The sequence below is a fragment of the Toxotes jaculatrix genome, chromosome 2 (assembly GCF_017976425.1).
Source record: "Toxotes jaculatrix isolate fToxJac2 chromosome 2, fToxJac2.pri, whole genome shotgun sequence".
Lineage (NCBI taxonomy): Eukaryota > Metazoa > Chordata > Actinopteri > Toxotidae > Toxotes > Toxotes jaculatrix.
Window position 1 is genome coordinate 1,918,047 of NC_054395.1, and position 18,282 is coordinate 1,936,328.

An 18,282-nucleotide genomic window follows, 5' to 3' on the forward strand; every position below is an offset into this window, starting at 1 on the left:
TGCCCTGACATAATCCATCCTTCAGAAATGGCCAGATGGTCACCAGGCACTCCGACTGGTTCCTGATTCCAGGCTACATAGATATTGTCATTTGAGGTCCAGCGTTTGTTTAAGTCTCTTTTAGTTCGACTCGTACTTTGTTGGGGCTGGGCGACCAGCACAGTCACCTGTCCAGTTATCATGACGGGTGCACAGAGTCCTATCCAATCTGGTGGTAGGACGGCCAGTGGTTTTGTTTGGGTTAGCTTTGGCAATTTAATTTTCCTAATATATGTTCCGTTTCGCCACACATGCAAAAATTGTCCATTTACTGCGACCTGTTCACATTGAAGTTTAGATTGATTAGTGGTCGTTAGAATTTGGAGACCGGGTGCAGATCGCTGCTTTCTTGAGCGGTTGGTGGTGAGAGATAAAGTATTATTACTAGATAACGACACATTTCGCTTCTTTACATGATTTGACGTGACAGGACTTCCGCGGTTACGTTGAGAACTGTGGCGCAGTGTTTGTGGTCCGTCAGTTAAATAGAGCCATTCAACTTGTAGTATCGCCTTGTCTTGGCCTATTACGCTGTCGTTTTTGTGGCCACCCAAAATACAAAACGGATGGACGGTGTTTTCTAAGACTTGTATGATTGGGGGAATCATTATTGACAGATCTGATGGTAAGGGATATGGACAGATAGTTGTATCGTTTGTCCAACTTTCCCGGGTTCCCTCTGCTAGGTGCATTGTGCACTCAACGAGACATTCGCTGGTTTCATCACATTTTTCGTCAAAGCCTGGGAATGGCTTGACTGTGGGTTTGCGTTTAGAGTTGTAGCATGTCACACAGGTTTGGTTACTAATTTGTCTGGCAGAGTATTTCATCCACTGATAGAACATGTTATTTTCACGTCCTAGCATTTTCCATTTTTGTGTTTTGGGCGAGATTTCTCTCGGAGTTCGATGCGCATATCGTTTATTAACTAATTTGATTATTCTATTGGCCGAATTTTTCGCCATGATTTTGTTTGCCTTAGTCTCCATACACCAGCTTTCCGCACATGTCATAACTATTTTAGCTACACCTCTCGCTTTGCACTTTTCGCTGATCGGAAAAAGAGTCAGGTTTCCATGGTCCGGCTCTACTGTCAAAATTTGGATGTGTGTATTCAAATTTTCATATTTGATGGTTATGTTTGTGCTGTTCATTAGACCTTTGGTTATGGCTGTTATCACCCCTGCTGCTAATGCACACTCAACAACTCGTTCTGCATCAGCATGTGGGTGCTGCATGTCTGAGTCCAAAATTTTGTTAAGAAATATCCAGATCATCATTAGTATTATTGCTGCCCTTGCTTTTAACTTCATGTTTTTAGTCTGGGACTTTTTCCCAACTTTTTGTTTCCCAATTAAAATACATGCTTGGGTCAGCCTCGGGCGCAAGGGCATGAGGGGCTGGCCCTTCTTCAGGGTCTGAGGTTGGAGTTTCATGTCTTGTCTCATCTAGTTCACTTTCTGATGTGTGACTTTGTCTAGCGGCCAATGAACCGCTGCTTAGTGTCTCTTCACTATCCCTTCGCCTTTGTTCAATCAGTCTTTGTGATCGCCTATGTGCTGGCGGTGAAGCTATGTCTTCTCCTCGGCTATCTGTCCGTGGCCGGTCGTCTGCCTGTGGGGCGGCGTCGTCGCCCCCTGCCGGTCCGGGCTGTGATCTCACAGTCTCACTTGGATCTCTTGCTTTGCAGCAGTGATTAAGGTGAAACCAAACGGTCTTACCTTGCACTTTCAGGGCAGTAGGAGTGGCAAGAGTAACCTTAAATGGGCCTTCGCGTCTGGGTTGGTCCCACTTTCTTTTGAACACCTTGACGTATACCCAGTCACCTGGCGTCACCTTTTGCAGCTGGGGCTGGATTTCTGCTTCACGATCCGCTGCTGCTGCTTTTGTCTGTTGAAACACAACTTTATGTATTTGAGTTAAATGCTGCAAATACGCATTCAGTTCTCTTTCACATTGTTCTAGTGGTGGCCCCTGATAGGGTCCTCTAAGATATGGCACAGGCATAGGTCTTCCAGTCAACATCTCATGAGGTGTTAGATGTGTTAGTCGGTTAGTTTGTGATCTCATAGACATCAAAGCAAGCGGCAAAGCATCCACCCAGTTAAGTTTATAACCACTATCTGCTCTTATTTTTGCCAGTTTAGCTTTAAGTGTTCCATTAGCTCGTTCCACCACACCTTGCGACTGTGGATGATAAACACATCCAAACTTCTGTTTGATCAATGCTATTCTCATTATGCTTGCTACAAATGCAGGACCATTATCTGAACTGATAGTGTCAGGAAAACCAAATCTCGGGAAAACTTCTCTACACAGGAACTTAGCTGCAGAATTTGCATCTGGACCTTTGGTGGGAACAGCTTCCACCCACCTACTGAATCGATCAATTACGTATAAGAACGTATCTGTAGCCTCTTATACGCTCTGTCATGTCAATATGGTCCATCATCAGGTGTCTAAAAGGACCATCAGGTGGCGGTATATGAGCTATGGGTGCTGAAAAAGCTTTTCTCACATTGTGTTGTGCACACACTATACAGTCATTTAAAGTTTTGTCCACTGTGGCTGCTAAAAATGGTGACCACCAAACAGCTCTAAGCCGTCTTAAGATCTCCCCCCTTGCGCAATGGTCTTGACCATGCGCATTAAGGATAGCTGTTTGGAGTAATGACACTGGTAGTACGAAATGACCATGTGGACCACGCCATAAGTCTTTATTTGGCCCTTCTTGTGTACATTTAATAGCTCCTCTTTTCAGCCAGACATTGTATTCATAAATACTAGCTTGGCGTTGTGCCTCAATCAATGAAGCCAAAGTTGTGAGAGGTTCACAGTCTTCAGCTACTAGTAAAGGGCCTTGACATGCTTCAGTGGCTGCGCGTTTTGCAGCTTCATCAGCTTTGTTGTTTCCCATGGCAATCAGAGAGTCGGTTTTCTGATGTGCTGGGCATTTAATGATGGCTATAGCGGATGGAAGGTGAATAGCATGTAACAATTCTGAGATGGCGGCACCGTGGGTAACTGGCGTGCCGTCTGCTCTGTTAAAACCTCGTTGTTGCCAGACTTTACCATTTATGTGACAAACACCATATGCATATGCTGAGTCAGTATAGACATTTAGACGCTTGCCTGTAGCTAGTTTGCAAGCCGCTGTTAGCGCTTTGATTTCTGCTAGCTGTGCAGAACACGGTTGAGGAATTTTTTGTGTTCGTACTTCGGTGAACGTGTCGTCAGGATTTAACTGTATTACAGCATATCCTGCATGATTTCCTGTAGCGTCCCTGAAGCATGAGCCATCAACAAAGTATGTATAATCCGCAGGTATAGGTTGATTGTACATGTCATCTCTTGGTTTCATGAAAATGTCTGTCTCGCGAACACAATCATGTGGTGTACCCTCTTCAGGTAAAACCATGCGTGTCGCAGGATTTACTGAATTGCAACGTTGTATGGTTAATTCTGGCGCGGAGAGGATTACCTCATAGCCAGTTTTCCTTGCCTGTGTAAGAACAAAGCGAGGACTAGTGAGCAATGCATGCAATTGATGGGACGTGTACAATGTTACTGGATGACCCATCGTAATAGAGGATGCTTTTTGAAATGCAAAGACAGCTGCAGCCAGGCCTTGGTAGCAGGGTGGTAACCCTGCTTCAATATTGTCCAGTTTGGTGCTGTAATATGCTAATGGTTGTTTACCTACCGGTGCGTCTTGCATTAGTATTGCACACGCGTAACCCGATCTTTCTGAAACATACAAATAGAATGGTTTACTGTAGTCAGGATTCCCAAGTGCAGGAGCAGTCTGCAAATCGTGTTTAAGTGCTTGGAAACTTTGTTCAGCTTCATCAGTCCACTGTATTGTGGCTGTGCTGTCTGTTTGTCCAACTGCACGAATCAGGGCTCTTAGAGGTGCGGCTTTAATGGCATAGTCACAAATCCAAGCTCTGCTGTATCCAGCCATGCCCAGAAAAGTCAGCATTTGTCCCACTGTTTGTGGTTTTGGTATGTTGGCAATCGCTTTTATGTGAGGAGGCAATCTTCCTTTGATTTCCACAGAGTTTCCGCCCCAGGTATTCTACCTCTTCTTGGCAGAATTGAAGTTTGTCTCTGCTCACTTTATGTCCCCCCTTAGCTAATGCTGTCAGCACGGCGATTGAATCTTTTTCACATTGAACTTTAGTAGGGCTGGCGAGCAAAATATCATCCATATATTGGATGATAGTACTCTTGACATTTAGGTGATGTAAATCTTGAGCCAGCACTCTGTTGAAAATGGTTGGGCTTTCCACATAGCCTTGTGGCAAACGGGTGTATGTATACTGTTGGTTTTGGTATGTGAATGCAAACAAGTGTTGCGAGTCAGGGTGTAAGGGTACACTGAAAAACGCTGAGCACAAATCTATAGCAGTATACCACTTAGTGTCTGGTGGGATGTTTGATAATAAGGTGTGTGGATCTGGGACTATGGGAGTTTCCGCGTCGACTACAGAGTTGACAACTCGCAGGTCATGCACCAATCGATAATCGATAGAGTGTGGCTTTTGGATTGGATAAATTGGAGTGTTGCAGGGGCTCCTTGTTTTGATTAATACCCCTGCAGCCAGCAAACCCTCAATTGTGGGCTTGATCCCTTCCATTGCCCGTTGTTTCAGTGGATACTGTGTTTTGTATGGTAAGACGGCATTGGGTTTAAGTCTGACCCGAACGGGTTGTGCAGATTTCACTAACCCCACGTCAGTCTTATGTTGTGACCATACTTGTGAGGGCACCTGTTTTAGCAGACGTTCATGTTCTACTGTGAGTGGTAGTTGTTTTGGGGTATCTGTGATGGTTAAAACTTTCTCTGCCTTTCCCTCATCGCATGCGTTAAGTGAGATCCTGATGTATTGTCCGTCTGCAGAAGTGTGAATGTATTTGCTTTGAGTTTGTCGCCACTCGGGGCTCTGTAGTGCAGATTTCACCATTGGGCCCAAGTCATGGGATTCATAACCTTTGGCTATTAACAACGTAACGTGAGGAGCGGATCTTGGGACCGAGAACCAGGGTTGCAGCTGGGATGGGAGTCGTACCGCGGCTGCCACTCCTTGTGGGCCGATGTATATATCTTGAGATTTTAAGTAATAGGTCTTGTTGTTTATCAGATCTTGCCAGCACTCGTCATAGTCTATGTGTTCTTGTTGTGCGTCATAATGGAGTGTACAGTGTAGTGGAAGTCGTGGCTCTTCTGCTTTCTCAAACTGGCTCTGTGCCCATGATTTCCACTGTGTCCATTCATAGTTTAAATGTGATTTCGGTTGTAATTGTATCCAGTATACAGCTGCTTTTTCCGCTGTCACATCAGGCTGTGTCACAGCGGATAGCATCATGACGTCCGGGGAAGCTGAAGAATCAGGCGGTATATCCAGCCACACTCCATCTGGTGTACACATAACGTTTGCTCTCAGTGTGCATAGGATGTCTCTTCCCAGTAGATTGATTGGAGTTTGGTCAGAGTAGAGAAGTGGTGCCACAATAGTCTTTCCTGCTATCTTCATAGGGACCGGTTGTGTGAGGGGAATGACCTGAGTCTTCCCAGAGAAACCTACAGTCTTTATTGATGAGCCAGAGAGGGGAAGATGGGAGTCAGTACTTTTTATCGATGAATACGTGGCTCCAGTATCTACCATAAAGTCGTGGTCTTGCCCTTGTATTGTGACAGTGATCGTTGGCTCATCATGTGGTTGTAACGAAATGGCTGGTGCCATTACTTTCCCCTCAGGCTTCTCTGGGCCTCCCTAGTGCCAATATCTCGCTGGTCCAGTCCACGGGTTGTCTGGACAATCTCTTCGTTGATGTCCTAGCTGACCACATCCCCAACACATAATTCTATCATCTGGAGGGCCAGCATTCAGATGGGGCATGGATTGAGAAAGATCTCTCTGTTGCAGAGGATGTCCGCCTCCCTGTGGACGACGTAATGAGCCTCTTCTGGGACCACTTTGTCCTCTGAAGCGGTTGGCATACGGTTCATGTGATCCCACATGTACATGGACCACAGGTGGCAGTGACGCTGACGTAGCTTCTGTTGGAGTGACTGGTTGCGAGACAGATGTCTGATATTGCTGCGGTTGCTGAGGTGGCTGCAATGGTTGGATGACTGGAAGTTGAGGAGTTTCTGGCATTACCGGTCGAGGCTGAGGAGGTTGTTCTATGGTGATTACTGGGGCCTGAGTCTTGGCTTTCTCTTTCTTCTGTTTGGTATTCAACTCAGTCAATTGCAGCTGCGTCAACTTATTTGATATAAGTCTTTGTGCTTCTTCTTCTTTTTGCTTTTCTTTTCGCACAGTTTCAACATGGTGTATAAGGTGCTCTGCAAACAGAGACCAATCCATTTTCATCAGTCCAACCACATTCTCTAGTCTTTTCTGCACTTCTTCTGGCATAGCTTTCTTCACCATTACTTTGAACAGGCTTTCAGTGGTGCTGTTCGCATTCCATGCACTGCCCGTCTCTTCACGCCATTTTCGCTGAAAGGCATGCAGAAATTTTGCTGGGCATTCTCCTGCCTTTAAGATTTCTCCTTCCAGTTTAGAGGGATCCATTTTTTCTGGATAATGTTTCCGCAGTTCTGCCCATACATTGTTACGATGTGCGTTGAAACCAACATGATCGGTGGTATTTCCTTTTGTCAGCAGGGCCAATCCGGCGCCAAGGAGGATTTCTTCGGTATTGTGTTTTCCAATGATATGCATAAGTAATGCTTTGATGTCTCCCAGAGCCAATGTCTGTCCAGCAGTGCTTTCTTCTAATGCTGTGATCCATTTATTTGCCCCTTCCGTTAGGTCAGGCAGTCTGCCTGCAAGGCCCGTCATGTCACAAAATGACCATGGCACATACTGTCGTTGACCGTTAGACTTTACCATTATTGGCATCATTAGACCGGATTCGATGTCTGAGTCATTGTGCTCCTGATCAGTGTCGCTTTCATTAGTATCCGGATATTCTTTATGGAGCGTCTCTCTCTCCAAGTCATCTATTCTCTTATTTAGCCCCACTTCCTGTGGTCGAAACTCTTTACCACTGCGGAGTACACTTTGCCGTTCTTTGGTTGGCTTCTGTGGTTTCCTCTTTTGTTTTCTTTTGGCTGGTTGTTCTTCTTCGATCTGATGGCCCAGTCTATGAAGAGTGCCTTCTATGGTGGCCAGCTGATGTCGCAGTTGAGTCATGCAATTGTCACTGGCTGAGTTCATGGTTCCTGTCAGCTGCATGGTTACCACTCGTGGGTCAGGCTCCATCGTGGATCTCCTCAGTTGGTCTACCAGCCTTTCAGCTTGTTCCTCGATCTCTTTGGTTTCTTTTTCTACTCGGCTTAAGCGTTCCTCCATCGTCTCTTCCTGTCGTTCCAGAGTTTCTTTCCCTGTTGCTCCTCTTGGAGTGCTCAGTGACTTAAGTCTGCGTTGCACATCTTGGTCCACAGAGATACTCTTTTTCATCATGGTTGCCGCTCGATGCTCCTCCATTTTTTGTTTTTCCTTCAGTTCAATTTGTTCCAGTTGGCGCATCAGTTCCTCTTCTCTTTGCCTTGCTTGTTCACTGGTGTCTTCGATCATTACAAAATCTTTTCTGTCGTCTTGCATCGTTTGAGTTTGGCTGGTGGTGTGCTGTTTTAAGTGGAGTTGCCTCCAACTGTCCCCATGCGAACTGCTTGCTTCGTTCCATGCACTGTCAGGCACGCTGCACATTCTGCCCTCTTCTTCTCCACCTGGTGGTTGAGTTTCTATCTGCATGGTGAATTTTCCTGTTAATTCTCCTTTGATTTCTCCTTGAATCTGATCTCTTGCTTGCATCAGGGGGTACTGTCCTGTTGGTGACGTCATATTGGAGGCATAAGGGGGAGGCTTCTCAGGCCACTGGGGGGCGGTAGGCTGGCTGAGTTGCTCCTCCTTCTTCTCTGGTTGTGGTGTGGGTGTGGCTTCTGTTTTCTCTTTTGCAGGGGCCGGCTTTTCTTCTACCACAGGCAGTTGAGTCACATTCAACACCTGTCTACGCCCCTCTTGTCTGAACCATCTTAACACTTCTCTTTCCCTAGCTCTCTTACCTAGCCTGCTGTTGCTAATGTCTGTGCCTTTATGGTGTTTGATGTTGGCTTCCACTTCATCACAACAGGCTGCCATGAAGGTTCCCTCCTTAGGCCATCGTAGCCGTCTGGTGGTGCGCTTATGCCACTTTTTCATGCAGAGTCTAATCTGCTTTTCATGATCTGGCTGCTGTCTTATCACCAACTCCAATGGCGTCGACACGCCAACTCCCTTCGTCACTTTTGTGCCCATGTATGCTTGTCTTGCTTCCCTTGGTGCAGATCGGGGCACCTCTGGTTCGTGTTCCTCTGTGGTTTTCAGAACAATGATTTTGTCAGCGGTTATTCCTGGCTTTAATTTCCTATTCTGTCTGTAATCAAACCTTACGTCCTCCTCTCCGTCCTCATCTGGCTCTCTAACCAGCCAGCCAAATTTTCCTGTCTCCCACTGTACTCTCCTGGGAACCACTGAAACACAGAGTCTTGGATTCTCTGATCTTCTGTTTAATCCCACTAGGGAAGCATTTTCCGGAATCCCTAAGAGTGGCTTTAATGGTACAGTTGCTACTGCCCTTGGGTTGTTACAAAGTTGTTCCAGTAGAGGCGCCAATGAGTAAGGGGTCCAAAGCCTGTGCAGTACTTGTAACCAATCAACAGTTGGAAATTCTCTTGTCACTGCAGACAGATTAGTAAACTTTGTGATGTCCCACAGTTTCAGGCTGATCAATGAGTCATCTTGGTATAACTCTGTTTCATTCTTATCTCTATAAGTTCGCTCCAGCCAAAAATGGGTTCTGATCCCTTGTGTCTCTGGATCTCCTTCTTGTATAAAATGTGTTAGAGACACTATTTCGTCTTCACCACTGCTTTCATCTTCCATCCAGTTTATTTTTATTTCAACTTTTTGAGAATTTATTTATTAACTTTTACTTATGCTTTATATAGTATAATAATTATTTATATACTTATACTTTAGATAGCATGATAATTATTTATCACACTTATATTATTACTTTATTTTATTATATCTTATTTTACATTATCATTAGCACGTACTATTTCAGCTGACTTTTAACTTTTAATCATCATCAATCATTCTCCACATCACTCCTCCAAAAAAAGCAAAAATGCTATCAGTATTATTTTCCAAAAAAATTGTGTGTGTAGTGGTGCACAGCTCATGCAATTTCTCAGTAATATTTACATTATTTACACTATCCGCGCTCTCTCTCCTTTCCAGCGCTTCTCTTTTACAACTACCACACTCAAAACAGACAATACACAAACTGATTACATATAACTTATATACACTTTATTTACACGGCTACTAGTGAATGTGCGTTCTCGCTACACTCACCAGTATAACCTTATTTGTACACTATAAACAACTGGCCAGTATTGCCCTCTGGCAATATCACGTCAACGCGGACGCTTGCTTGCAAGCGATCACCTCCCCGGGGTGACCCTTCCTGTTTTTCACTACAACAGGGTAGCGCGCACATCACTCTTTTACCCGTACAGACCTCCCACCTGTATTTTAGGTTAGTTGGGAGCGGTAACCATAAAAGGTGTGTCTCTCTCTCAGGTAATTCCACCCGTGCAGACCTCTCAACGTCTAGAGCGGTATCCGCAGAGATTGTTAGAGCATCCCTACCCGTGCAGACCTCTCAACGTCTAGAGCGGTATCCGCAGAGATTGTTAGAGCATCCCTACCCGTGCAGACCTCTTTACATTAAGAGCGGTATCCATAGGGAGCTTCAGAACGTCTCTACCCGTGCAGGCCTCTATACATTAAGAGCGGTATCCATAGGGAGCTTCAGAACGTCTCTACCCGTGCAGGCCTCTATACATTAAGAGCGGTATCCATGGAAGACTAAATACCCTCACACTCAATCCAGGCAAAATCTCTTATTTTGACCTGGTGGTGCGGCTCATACCCCGCTTAAACAACTCTCTCTCTTTTCGCCAGAGCAGAAAATAATCATCACAGGCACTATAAATTATCACCTTAGTCAAACCTAACAACCCCTTTTCCCTTCAGGGCTGCTGGCCGATATAAATCTCTGTTCTCTCCTTTTTTCTCTTTTTTTCCTTTTACTAAAGCCAAGCAACAAGCACCATTTTTTCTCCTTCTCTCCCTCACACACACTGAGCGAGCCCCTCCCTTCTCTGCTCCGTCTCGCTCAGCTCTCACACCACACTACACAGGATCTGCTCTCTCCCTCATAGCCAACCAAATCATTCCTCCTAGAAATACCAAGCATACAAGCAGCCAGATTGCAATGACAACATTAAGCAGCAGTCTCTCCATTCATACACAGTTATTCATTCACACTTATCCGCTCCGTGGTAGCTTCGTCAAACATTAAACATACATTAAGACAGACAACATATATCTGTACTCAACTTGTCCGATCTCCGTGTACTGTTATCTTACTTCAATCTGTAAGACAACCAGCTTTTAGATTATTTCCAATTTTTCATCTAAACAAATTTACTAGGTTCTTGTACACTTAAATTGTACATTTATGTTTGGGTTTATGCCAGGTTTTTTAGGGGTGAGTCACAGAGGCTTTTTACCTTATCCGGGCGAGATTCCAACACTGCATCCAGACACACATAAATTATGCAGATAAAAGGCTCTGCTTACCTTAATTTTGGTGCACTGTGGTCTGGAATGCGAGTGTGGATCTGCTCCCGGTCAGGTCTCGATGACTGATGCCCCTCCTGGCTGGCTCGCCAATTTGATGTGGCTCGTTCAGGCTGGATGGATGAACCCCGTCAAGGGCCAGTTGAAGCTGGGTTCAGGTCCGGCTGAGTCCTCACACCTTAATCTTATCTCTCTTAAGCTTTCGTCTTCTCAAAAAATTCTAAGTGTTCAAATCTTCTTCGGAGAAAAATGCACAGAGTCAATCAGGTGCCGGATATCAGAGAGGTTGAGTCTAGAAAAGCTTTATTCTACAAACACATAGTCTACAAGCATGAGAAGTCCTGCAGGAGCATCTGAATTTCCCCAAGTGTACATCAGCTTTTATACGGCAGGCTGCACCTGTTTTGAAGGACATGGCTGAGCGTATTTTGACGTTTGGGCATGTCCAATTCCATTTTCATTGATCAAGCTCAGCCAGTTTTTATTGGAGTCAGGAGTTATCACATCTACTTTTGCCTCTTCAAATATACTCCAGGGCGGATTTTTACAGGTGTCCTCTCTACTCCACACTGATGCCACCTGTTAACCCGGCTTTGACCCTAAGTCGTTATCTAATGGTGTCAGGGAGTTTCCTTGTTCATTTTTTAAAAAATTGTCCAAGCCAATCTCATCTCAGTTTTACTCCTGCAACTTTTAATAATAGTTCCTTCAAGGTTCAGTAGTGCTCGACACAAAACAGCAGGTGTCTGTCCTGGCAGGGAGCGATACACAGACAGCTGGTGTCTGACCTGGTAAACATCCTGCGGAAATCCCCGTAAATCCCCATATTTCAGTGCACACAGTGAAACAAAGTATAGATAGGTAAAGCATAGGCAAGTTTGCAACAAACAACTTAAGACCCTGTCACCACAGCTTCCACCCACGAGACCTTGTGGCACAGGTGGGCTGTGTTTGTAGAGTTTATTTACATTCTCCACCTGTTTCCATCCCACTGCTCATTTGTATTTTAGGCTCAGAGGAAGAAGGAAGAAAACTGTTTTCATTATAACAAGCCAGCAGCAAGAGAAGCAAAGCAAAGGTTAGATGGAATCCCATCACAGCAATATGATGGGAAATATAGTTTGGTGTCAGAGTCAGAGAAGTGAGACGGCTGGTTCTCAGAGACAAGTCAGGTCTGTTTCATGTTGGTCAAACTGGTCAGGTGGAGGAAATGGAAATGATTTCTGCACTCACAGTGAAAGCTTTCATACATTATTACTGTCCACATGATACCAGATGTGTGTGTGTTTTCTTTTTAAAGGGTAATTTGAATCTTTCTATAGGATTATAAATAAGAACATTTTTAAAGATTTTAAATACATAATGCTCGTGCCCCACGGAGCACTCGTACAGAGTGCTGCGTCTCTTCACCTAACCTAACCTCATCATCCCCAAATCTATATCAAACTATCACACTAACCTGTGTCAAAAATCATAAGGGTTTGTAGTTTTTTATTCTGTGTATAATATAGAGAGCTTCGATGAAGCTCCATACTTTCAATATCTGTCTCACAGGGAATCTAAATATACATACTGTTATACAAACTGTGTGCAGGTAGAAATGTGTAATTTCAATGATTGTGTGTGTGTGCGTGTGTGGTTCAAAATAGTGTGTGTGCACTATACTGTATTTGTCTTGTCTCTCCTGTGTTTTAACAGTTGTGTATATCACCAATTGTTCCCGGTGAAACGTTGTTTTGGTCTCACTGTGTACTATGTATATGGCTGATACAACAATACACCTACTGGACTTGACTCAACTTGACTTGTTTAAGTTAGAGCATGCTTCAGATACATACAGGGTTTTATTCACATATTTTATTGGTATGATGCAGGTTAGTTAAGGCGATGCAGTTGCTGTGTGCGTTATAAGAAGGCCTCCATTCCCATGTTCCCCAGGCCCCACACGGCTTTGTCTGTTTCAAAGGTGAGACGTATGATTAGGGAGTTAGGGTGTAGGGAGTTGCAATGGCAGAAAGGAATCACCAAACTAATATGTTCAATTACATCAAAGACATCATACAAGATTTTACTGCAGTGATGTAATATGTGATTGCTATGTGTCAAAAGTAGCCTGTTCAAAGTCCGGTTCACACTGTGGTGCAGCTTCACCAAAGCTTTACAGTTAACGTTCATAACAAAAACAAAGGATTTAATTTAGGTTCTTCCTCAAAGGTCAGAATACATCAAAGGCAGGTCAATTGATGACATCACAGTCTGTGACATCACAGAGACAGTGACATCACAGAGACATTAGGGACAGAAACATATCAAAAAGAGGACACCAGAATACATCAAAGGCAGGTCAACTGATGACATCACAGTGACATGACAGAGACACCAAGCTGTTTATAAATAAGACCTGTGGTCTTTCAGGATCAGATCTCACCCACACCTGCAGTGAACTTTACAAAGTCTAGAAAAGACTTTGGAGCTCCCCTGCGCCCACTACTGCAGACAGTGGTCACAGTAGTGGTCTCCCCTGCAGTAGTGGGCGAAGAGCTGCAAAGTCTGCGTTCACCGCCACCGTCTGAAGTAGGTGAAGCTTCGATTGTGTCTGTGGTTCCCTTTTAAACCCATCTTTTTTGGGAAAAAAAAAAATTATTTAAATCTGTATTTGTAACAACTTTTCTTTTTAGAGGGTAATTTTTATCTTTCTATAGGATTATAAATAAGAACATTTTTAAAGATTTTAAATACATAATGCTCGTGCCCCACGGAGCACTCATACAAAGTGCTGCGTCTCTTCACCTAACCTAACCTCATCATCCCCAAATCTATCTCAATCTATTACACTCATCTCTGTAAAAAGTAATAAGGGTTTGTAGTTTTTTTTATTATGTGTGTAATATAAAGAGCTTAGATGAAGCTCCATACTTTCAATATCTGTCTTACGAGGAATCTAAATATACATACTGTTCATTTTTGTTTGCTTTATGTCACTGTTGTTTTTGCACATTGTGTAAAAGTGTATGTACATGTGTGCCCTACAGTGTGTGTGTGTGTGTTGTGACACAGTTATCTTTATATTTTTAGGTTCCTTCAAAGTCTAGAAACAGACTTTAACCTGAGAAACCTCCTCTGTCAGAACATGTCCTCCACATTGCATTTTCTCAGAGAAAAATTTGGATTCATTTTACAGAGTTCAGTCCACTCATGTCTACTGCTGAGTTCAAAGCTCTTGACCTCTAAGAGCCTTGTTAATAATTCATTTCCTGCCCACAGTGTTTCTGTCCTCCAGCAAACCTTTGGATGTCAGTGTGTCAAGCTAATGTTGGTGAAACTGAGGCTGTGTTGACTGAGAGAAGAAGCTGTGAGATCTTTTAGACCCTGAGGACTCACTCTGGACTGATTTGATAGATGCTCCTCAAATAAAAGTGCTTCTCCACTCAACTAACTACTACTCCTCATAGGGACTGTCTGCAGGAACTGAAGCTGCTTTTGGTCAAGGAGATATTCATGTGTTCACTGTTCACTCAGGACCATTCAGCTGGGTTGGTGAATTCAGCACCAAGGACAGCAGCAGCTGAACTGTACACAACTACTAACAGATAGATGGGGTGTGTACAACATTCATGTTAATATATCTGCTGAAATCCCGTTGGAAGTAGCATAAAGTGGCCTCCAGGCTGATGGCAGTAACCTGCTGCAATTAGCCAATAATGAGCCCATTAGCTTCTATAATGAACACATATTATTTTCAACACAGGATAAAGACCATGAGTTTAAAAAAATAATCATTTGAAGGTTTATGAGAGTTGCTACTTTATTTTTAATCCTGTTGCTGTAGATTTTCATCAACTCCAAACAATGTGGACTGTGAAATGAAGCAAGTAAGATGGCGGCGCACAGTGGTGCAGCGGCTTCTCAAGCTCCCAGGATTAAGCCTTATTTTTCCAACTTCGAGGCTGCTTTTAGCACTAGTTTAGCGCTAAATTCGTGTGTAAGGTACAGCTCTACCGAACTTAAGGTCATCAGGGATAGTTTGGTTATCACAGTCTCACCGAAGCTGAAATCCGCACTCGGAAGACAGGGGCTCCTGAGGACAACGGGGTGGCGCAGCAGAGTACAGGGAGCAACTGGCAAGAGGAAGCGATGCTCCCGAAAACAAAAGAGAGGAAAACGAGCAGGCGTGCTAGTCCAGCTGAAGGCCAGCAGGCCGCCGATTCCAAAACATGGGGAGGAGGACTCTGTGTGTACGTGAATGAAGGTTGGTGTACAAACTGTGGACTGGTAAAAAGTTACTGCTCTGAGGCGATAGAACTTATGAAAGTGAAATGTCGGCCGCACTATCTGCCACGGGAGTTCACCGCGGTGTTCGTCACTATTGTTTACATCCCACCGGGTGCTAATGCTAATGCTAACAAAGCATTACAGGAGCTACAAGACACCATTAGCTTGTTGCAGAGCAGGTACCCGGAGGCGTTTTACGTGGTTGCGGAAGACTTTAACCACGTGAAACTGATGGACACTTTGCCCAGATTTTACCAGCATGTCACCATCCCCACACGTGGAGATAACATTCTGGACTGTGTGTACACTAACATTCAGGATGCATACAGAGCTCTCCCCCGCCCCCCTCTTGGCCTCTCCGACCACATCTCTATCCTGCTTGCGCCAGCTTACCGCCCCCTGCTGAGACGGATCAGGCCAACAAAGAAGACGGTCACTGTGTGGCCCAGTGATGCAGCCTCTGTGCTTCAGGACTGCTTTCACAGACTGGCAGGTCTTCAGGGAGGCAGCCACATATGAGGGAGAGGACCTAGAGGAATACGCCTCCTCCGTCCTCGGCTTCATCTCCAAGTGTGCTGATGATGTCGCCACCACCAGGACAGTAACCTGCTTCCCAAACCAGAAACCCTTGCTGAATGCTGAGGTCAGAGCTCTGCTGAAAGCTAGGGATGCTGCGTTTAGGGCAGGTGAGGCATCAGCGCTGAGAGAGGTGAGGAAAGAACTGATAGCGGGCATCTCGAGGGCCAAAGCCACATATGCTCCGAAAATTCAGGGTCACTTCACCTCCAACGACCCCCGGAGCATGTGGAAGGGCGTCAAGTGCATCACAAACTACAACACCAGGGATGCACAATGCCCACTGGACCCCTCCCTGCCAGAGGCACTCAATAGGTTCTATGCCCACTTCGAGAATCCTGACTCCCCCCTGCACCAGACTCACGCCACCCCCCGGTGACACACCCCTTAGTGTGACCACAGCTGACGTGAGGAGAAGCCTTATAGGAATTAACCCCCACAAAGCTGCAGGCCCCGACAACATCCCAGGGCGGGTTCTGAGGGACTGTGCCCATCAGCTGTCTGAGGTGCTGACTGACATTTTTAACACCTCACTGTCACTGGCATCTGTCCCCACCTGCTTAAAGACTGCCACAATTGTCCCCGTCCCCAAGTGCTCCACAGTGACAGGCCCCAATGACTACCGACCCATAGCTCTGACCCCAGTAGTCATGAAGTGCTTTGAGAGGCTGGTCATGGGCCACATCAAAAACTCCATCGATGTCACTGTGGACCCCCACCAGTACGCCTACAGGAAGAACCGCTCCACTGATGACGCCATCTCATAACCCTCACCCACCTGGAGAGCAGAAACTCGTAAGTCCCTCTGCTCTTCCTGGACTTCTCATCTGCCTTCAAAGCTGCAGCCACTAACATCAACGAACTTACTGACACTGTGACATCGTGACATCAGTTTTTGTGAGGACATGTGTGTGCAGACCAAGACCTTCTGTACATATAACAACAACAAGCCATGGTTTACTCCCAATCTGAGGAAGCTGCGCCAGGCCAAGGAGGAGGCCTACAGGAGTGGGGACCAGGCCCTGTTTAAACAGACCAGGAACAAACTGACCAAGGAGATCAGAGTGGCAAAGAGAAGCTACAGTGAGAGGCTAAGAAACAGCCTCTCAACAAATGACTCTGCATCAGTTTGGAGAGGTCTTAATCACATCACCAACTACAGGAGACCATCCCCCCACCCTGCAGAAGATCCCAGACTGGCTGAGGAACTTAACACCTTCTACTGCAGGTTTGATAAGGACTTTCTCACACCTCACGGCCACACAAAGAACCCACCTGCAACACCTCCCCCACTGCCCCAACCCCCCCCCCCGCCTGCCCTGACGATCCGTGAAGAGGATGTGTGTCGGCTCCTTCAGAGACAAAAGACCAGGAAGGCTCCAGGACCTGATGGAGTGTCCCCCTCCTGCCTGAGAGTCTGTGCTGAGCAGCTGACGCCCATCTTCACCCGGATCTTCAACCAATCCCTGGAGCTGTGTGAAGTGCCCTCCTGCCTCAAACGCTCCACCATCATCCCAGTGCCCAAGAAGCCCACTATCACTGGACTTAATGACTGCAGACCCATCGCCCTGACGTCTGTGGTCATGAAAACTTTTGAGAGACTGGTGTTGAACCACCTGAGGGACATAGCTGGCCCCCTGCTGGACCCCCTGCAGTTTGCCTACCGGGCAAACAGGTCGGCGGATGATGCAGTCAACATGGGACTGCAACACATCCTGCACCACCTTGACTCCCCAGGGACATATGCAAGGATCCTGTTCGTGGACTTCAGTTCAGCGTTCAACACCATCATCCCTGAACTCCTCCATCAGAAGCTCTCCCAGCTCACAGTGCCCGCCTCCACCTGTCACTGGTGCCCCCCAGGGGTGTGTCCTCTCCCCACTGCTCTTCTCCCTCTACACTAATGACTGCACCTCAAGTGATCCATCTGTGAAAATTCTGAAGTTCGCAGACGACACCACTGTCATTGGACTGATCCAGGACGGCGACGAGTCTGCTTACAGACAGGAGGTGAAACAGCTGGTCCTGTGGTGTGGTCAGAACCACCTGGAGCTGAACCTGCTCAAAACAGTGGAGATGACAGTGGACTTCAGGAGAAACCCCCCCACTTCCCTCCCCCTCACCATCATGAACAATACAGTGTCCACCGTGGAATCCTTCAGGTTTCTGGGTACCACCATCTCCCGGGACCTGAAGTGGACCCTCCACATTGACTGTTTAAGGAAGAAGGCTCAGCAGAGGTTATACTTCCTAAGTCAGCTCAGGAAGTTTAACCTGCCTAAGGAGCTGCTGATCATTTTTTACAGCGCCATCATCCAGTCTGTCCTCTGCACTTCCATCACCGTCTGGTTTGGATCAGCCACCAAACGGGATAAGACTGGACTGCAACGGACAATCCGGGCTGCAGAGAGGATTATCGGCACAGACCTACCCTCCATACAAGACCTATACCAGGTCAGAGTTAGGAACCGTGCTAAAAACATCTCTGCAGACCCCTCACATCCTGGTCACAAACTGTTTAAACTCCTCCCCTCCGCCAGGCGCTTCAGAACATTGCTCGCCAAAATCAGCCGATACAAGGACAGTTTCTTTCCCCAGGCTGTGGCTCTGATGAATATGTGACTGTTTTTTTCCCCACTACCTCCTTCAGCATCTTTGCACATTTTTCCACTACCTCATTTCACCG